The following is a 6,066-nucleotide window of genomic DNA, read 5'->3' as shown; positions in this document are numbered from 1 at the left end:
GTTTAGGGATGACAACGGGCGGATATGGGTTGGGAGACCTTTACTTGCACACCATAACAGCACCCCTATTCCTATATATAGAATAAATCCAAATGTACGCAATCACTAATGAACCACGTGTACTAAGTTCGAAGGCATCACCAAGAATAATTGCTCGGAATATTTAAGTTTATGAATACTATTAGAGATCTTAAATATTCTATTAAATATTTTACAAAATATCTCCCATGGGTGTGGGACCTATTTGGGATTCACATGATATGGGTCGTAAGTGAGAGATTTAGTAGAATATTTGATAAAATATTTAAGATTTCTAGTATTATTCTTTGCAAATGAGTAATGTTAGGAATCTCAAATATTTTATGAAATATTTTATTAAGGGTTGGTTTGGGAAGTGGGTTGACTTTTTGTCTTTTTGATTTTTTGATTTTTTTGGCTATTTTAGCCTGGGTTAAAAAGTTTAGTTTGGGAAAGATTTTTTGGCTTTTTTGACTTTTTCGTGAGAGAAGAGTGTAATGATTATGGGTTTGATGTAATGTTTTTTTTTTGTGACTAAAATAGCCTATTTTGTCTTTTGTAGCTAAAATAATCCAAAAAAAAACCTCATATTCTTCTTTCCAAACAGTGCCTAAATGTCTCATATAGATATAGGATCTATTTAGATTTCACATTAAGTCCCACACTTATATAAGACATTTAGTAAAATATTTGATAAAATATTTAAAAGTTTTAGTATTAATGATAAGAGTTTAAAAATATACTTTTCATTCCTAGAAATAGAAAAGCCAGATACATTCCATAGAACCCGTTGCTTAATTGCACGTTATTACAGCTCTAAACTCCAATAACTAAAAATAAAAATAAAAAACTCCTAATTATACTAATCACATATTCAGTTGGTGATAAATATTTTAACCATTGAAAAATATAAAAGAATTTAACTTCTTATTAATTTATTTTACTTTTTTTCACAAATTATTTCTCAAATTCAAAATTTCAATACAACTTAAAAAAATACCTTCAATTAAGGTTCCGGAGATTTTCTCAAAAAAATTCAATTCCTTAAAAAATAAAAAATAAAAAATAAAAAAATTCTTGAAATTTAGATTATCAAAATAATTTTTTTTAAAAAAAGAAAAAAATATATTTGTACATAGGATTTTACAAAATAAACAACTCAAATCACTGTAATGAGACTCGTAGTACCCTAAGGCTGGACTTCAATTTTTTAAAATTCAAATAATTTTACATTTATCTCACAAGTAATATTAAGGGTCTCAAATAAATTACTAAAAATTTTATGTAATATAAAAATTAATGTGAAATATAATGTAAATATTTGATAATTAGTGTGTCTAGCATTTTTTTATTCTCACGATGGCTTTTGCTATTGAGCACAATTTTGTTTCTTCTTTTTTTAACAAAATTGTAGATTACTGTACCTTCACAAAATATTTACAAATTTATAGAAAATTTATAGTAACTTTAATTGTTAAAATTAATAAAGTTTATTTATTTTGAAAACATATACGAAGTGTAAATTTTTTGGGGGGTCAGCATTTATACCTGTTAGTGTTAACAACAAATCGAAAATTATGTAGTGATTTTGGATATGGATAATGCTAGGGACACCAAATTTTCTACCAAACAAATAACCAAATGTCTCACATGGGTGTGGGGTCTGCAATTTTGTGGGCCCCACACCCATGTGAGACATTTGGTTATTTATTTGGTAGAAAATTTGGGATCTTGTCGCATGGTGCTCTAACTCAATAAGATTGGTTGAAATTATAGAATTCAGTGTATCTTTTTAGGTTAGTAAGAGACAACTTGACAAGTGTCAAGTGTCTAATAGTGCGGAGTAACATTTGTAAATCACCTAATAACCTCTCCAACAAATCATTTAACAAATCATTTCTTATCCATTTTAATAATTTCAAATAATACATTTTTATTTATTTTTACATATCTGAGTTGTACAAATATAATCTAAATATATAATCGCTAATATTGGATTAATTTAATTTTTTTACATGAGTAATTTACTAAATAAACGTTAAAAAGTATAAGCTTGAATTATGCAAATAGATTCAAAATGAGCTCCCAAGAAACTTAACAAAACCTTCGACTGCAAGGAGTCTCGTTCATATATCTATATTATTTGTTTTTTTTTTTTTAAATGCCTACAATAGTTGATAAATATTAAAACTGTTCATATGAGAAAAAAAATTTAATTTAAAAATCTAAAATTTCACAAATATGGATATTTTTTAGGAAAATGATTGGTGGCCCTAAAAAAGTTGCCCCTAATACCCCTAATTTCCAATTTTGGAAACTGTTTTTTTTTTTTTTTTTTTTCTCTTTTTTTTTCTTTTTTTTCTTACCTAAAATGGACTTTCGGGGCATTCGAGCCCCGAAGTCTCGGGCCCTCAATCAGCGTTGTATTTTTTATTCATAACTACAAATCTTTACACGTGTTACTCACACACTGGCCTCTACTATATACATAAACTGTAGTAGCTCAAAAATTTGTAAGGCAAATGTTACAATTGTTTTAATGTTGAGATTAATATAAAAAGTATTTTGAAAATGATAAAAAAAAAATTAAAAAAGTGTTTTAAAATGAGAGAAAAGTATTATAAAACTAATAAAAGTATATTGAATTCTACACTTATTTTGCCTTCATTTGGCAACTTGGGTTGGGTTGGGTTGGGTTGGGTTGGGTTGGGGGCTATTTTAGTCACAAAAAAGATAAAACGGGTTTTTAGTCTAATAAGGCAAAATGTCACATCAAACTTATAATCTTTATATTTTTTTTCTTACAAAAGGCCAAAAAAGTCAAAAAACTTATCTCAAACGAGACTTTTTAACCCAAAATTAAAATAGTCAAAAAAATCAAAAGTCAACCCACTTTCCAAATGAATTCAATCTTTTTCTTGTGCATCTACGACACTTAGGCTTGGTTTGGGAAGTGGGTTGGGTTTTTGGCTTTTTGGCTTTTTTGGCTATTTTAGCATGAGCTAAAAAGCTTGGTTTGTGAAGGACTTTTTGGCTTTTTTGTTTTTTTGACTTTTTTTGTGAGAGAAGATTGTAATGATTATGGGTTTCATGTGATGTTTTATTTTTTGTGGCTAAAATAGCCTATTTTGTCTTTTGTGGCTAAAATAGCCAAAAAAGCCTTCAACCCAACTTGCCAAACGGAGCCTTAGGGGTGTTTTGAGAAGTGGGTTAAAAGCCACTTTTCAACTTTTAACCCACTTATCTGTCTCACAAAAAAGTCAAAAAAAATCAAAAAGTAATTTTTAACTATCTTTTCAAAACACCCCTTATTAATTCATTGAATAAAGTGACTGTTTATAACAAGTAACATATCTTCTGTAGAAATGAAGGCAAGTAAATATTTTACAAAGATATTAATGCTGGTTTAGGGATGACAATGGGGCAGAAATAGGTTGAGGGACCTTTATGCTGTGTTTGGTTAGGGGATTTTGAGAAAAATTTGAAAAGGAAAAGGGAAAATATGTGTGAAATTATGTGAAATATAGGTATATTTTATTTATATTTCACATTCCTTTTCTATTTTTCTTTTCAAATTCCTCTTTAAATTCCCCAACCAAATACAGTATTAGTAAACATTGCCCCTGTCCAACTATATCCATTAGATCTCTCACCGTGGCCGTTTACATGTGTTTTATATGTTTTAGTTTTTAAATAAGGTAAATTACATTGACACTCCCTGAGATTTATGTTTGTTACAGTTCCCCCCTCACCTTTTGAAAATTACATCTCCCTCCTTGAGATTTAAAATTTTATTACAGATTGTCCCTTGAGGTTTAAAGTTGCATAACAATTCCTCCCTTTCTGTAATGATGATCATACATAAAATTAAATTAATATAGAGTCAATATAATTTTCTAAATATAAGAAAAAATTATAATAAATATAAATTTTAAGGGATGTTAGCGTAATTTACCCTTTTAAATATGATTATGATTGCGATTCTTCCCGTGGGTTTTGTTTGTGTTTACATTTGGAAGGCTTTTAAATGTTCTTTGTTCAGTTATTTGGCCATTAGTTTCCTGTTGTAATTGCACATTTGTCGGCACTATATTGGATCTACTTTTAGGCCCCGTTTGTTTCAAGAGATGGAATGGAGGGGATTGATAGTGAGGGGATTAATAGTGAGGGGATTGTTAGTGAGGGTCGTTTGTTTTCAGAGATAAAATGGAGGGGATTGTTAATGAGGGGATTGTTAGTGAGGGGATTGATAGTGAGGGGATTAGTAGTGAGGGGATTGATAGTGAAGGGATTAGTAGTGAGGAATTGTTAAATTATTTTTATATAAAATAATAAAACAAATAAAAAAATATAAAAAATTAAAAATTATATTTTAAAAAAAATTTCCAATATATAAAAAATAAAAAAATTTCTAATCCCCTCACTATTTTTCTAATACCATCTCTACCTCCTCACTATGAATCCCTTCCCCAAGGGTATTAGTAATACCAAGGTATTAGTAGTACCATCCCTATCTCTCAAAACAAACAAGGAATTAGTAATACCAAGGTATTAGTTAGTCCCAAGGTATTAATAGTCCCAAGGCTATCTCTCAAAACAAACATCCCATATATTAATCCCAAGGTACTAGTAATCCTAATCCCCTTGCTATAACCCAAAACAAGCGGGGCCTTAGGACTTTGATAGGGAGCTCCAGTGAGCTAGCACACCCCCCAAAAAAAAAAAAAAAAAAAGGACAAAACACAAGGAAAAAAAAAGACAAATGAATACTATTTTAGAACTCATCTTTTAGAATTCTAAAACATTTTTCCTACTTTTATATAGTACGCAATCACTAGTGGACTACGTGTATTAAGTTTAGACGCATCGCCAAAAATAATTGTTTGGAATGCTCAAGTTTATGATTCAACGCAATCACCACTGGACCATGTGTACTAAGTTCCGACGCATCGCCAAGAATAATTGTTCAGAATGTTTAAGTTTATGATTCATCTCAAGATCTTTTGCGAATGGGTTACTTTTGCAAATTAATGATAAAGAGTTTAAACATACACTTTTTATTCCTAGAAATTAAAAAGAAAAAAAATCCTAAGGCTCCGTTTGGCAAGAGCTAAACGGGGCTTTTTTGGTTATTTTAGCCACAAAAGACAAAATAGGCTATTTTAGCCACAAAAAACAAAACATTACATCTAACCCATAATCATTACATTCTTCTCTCACAAAAAAAGCCAAAAAAGCCAAAAAGCCTTTTCCAAACCAAACTTTTAGCCCAGGCTAAAATAGTCAAAAAAAAGTCAAAAAGCCAAAAAGTTAACCCACTTTCCAAACGGAGGCTAATTATACTAATCACATATTTATTTGGTGATAAATATTTTGTTAACTATTGAAAATTGGGAGGGTAATTTTTGGGAAAAATTGGGCCGAGCTGAGAGTTGGGCATTGAGGCCCAAAACGCGAAGGACTACGTAAAAAGGCCGTACTGAATACTCCGGCCTAGAGGGCAAGGTTACTCCGGCCCTGGGGAGACAAAGTTACTTCGGCCCAAGGAGGTGAGTTTATTCCGGCTCAAGTAGAGATAGTTGCTTCGGCCCAAGAAAGAGTAAGGCTACTCCGGTCCAGAGACAACTCGGAGTAAGACCAGTTTCAGAGTTAGTCCGGTCGCAGTCGGAATTAGTCCGGTCGTGACTTACAATGGTTAGGTCGATCAGAACTTGTTATTTGGAAGTTTGATCTAAGCACTCCAAGGTTGAACAGGGGCAGCCGAAGTAATGAGTTAAAAGGAGAAGACCGAGCTAAGGATAGTTCGGCCTTCTCTGTGGCTCAGCATAGCCAGTGTTATTTCGGCCGTGTGGTAGTTCGGCTATGGAGAAAACCATCCCACTTGGTTTAAGCAGTGGGGGAGGGTGTGAAAGGATAAGCATTATCCTTAAGAATATGAATCCTAGGAGGACTCTAATGGAGAAATACAAGTCCTACTAGGATTGTGCCATATGAAACTTATAAAAGCTCACAAGCATCACCTTGGAGGAGGTAATTGAACACAATCTT

The sequence above is a fragment of the Camellia sinensis genome, chromosome 7, assembly GCF_055761805.1.
Source record: "Camellia sinensis isolate YWXY chromosome 7, ASM5576180v1, whole genome shotgun sequence".
NCBI classification, from domain to species: Eukaryota; Viridiplantae; Streptophyta; class Magnoliopsida; order Ericales; family Theaceae; genus Camellia; species Camellia sinensis.
The sequence above is the reverse complement of the archived record's forward strand: the minus strand, read 5'-3'. Positions refer to the sequence as shown.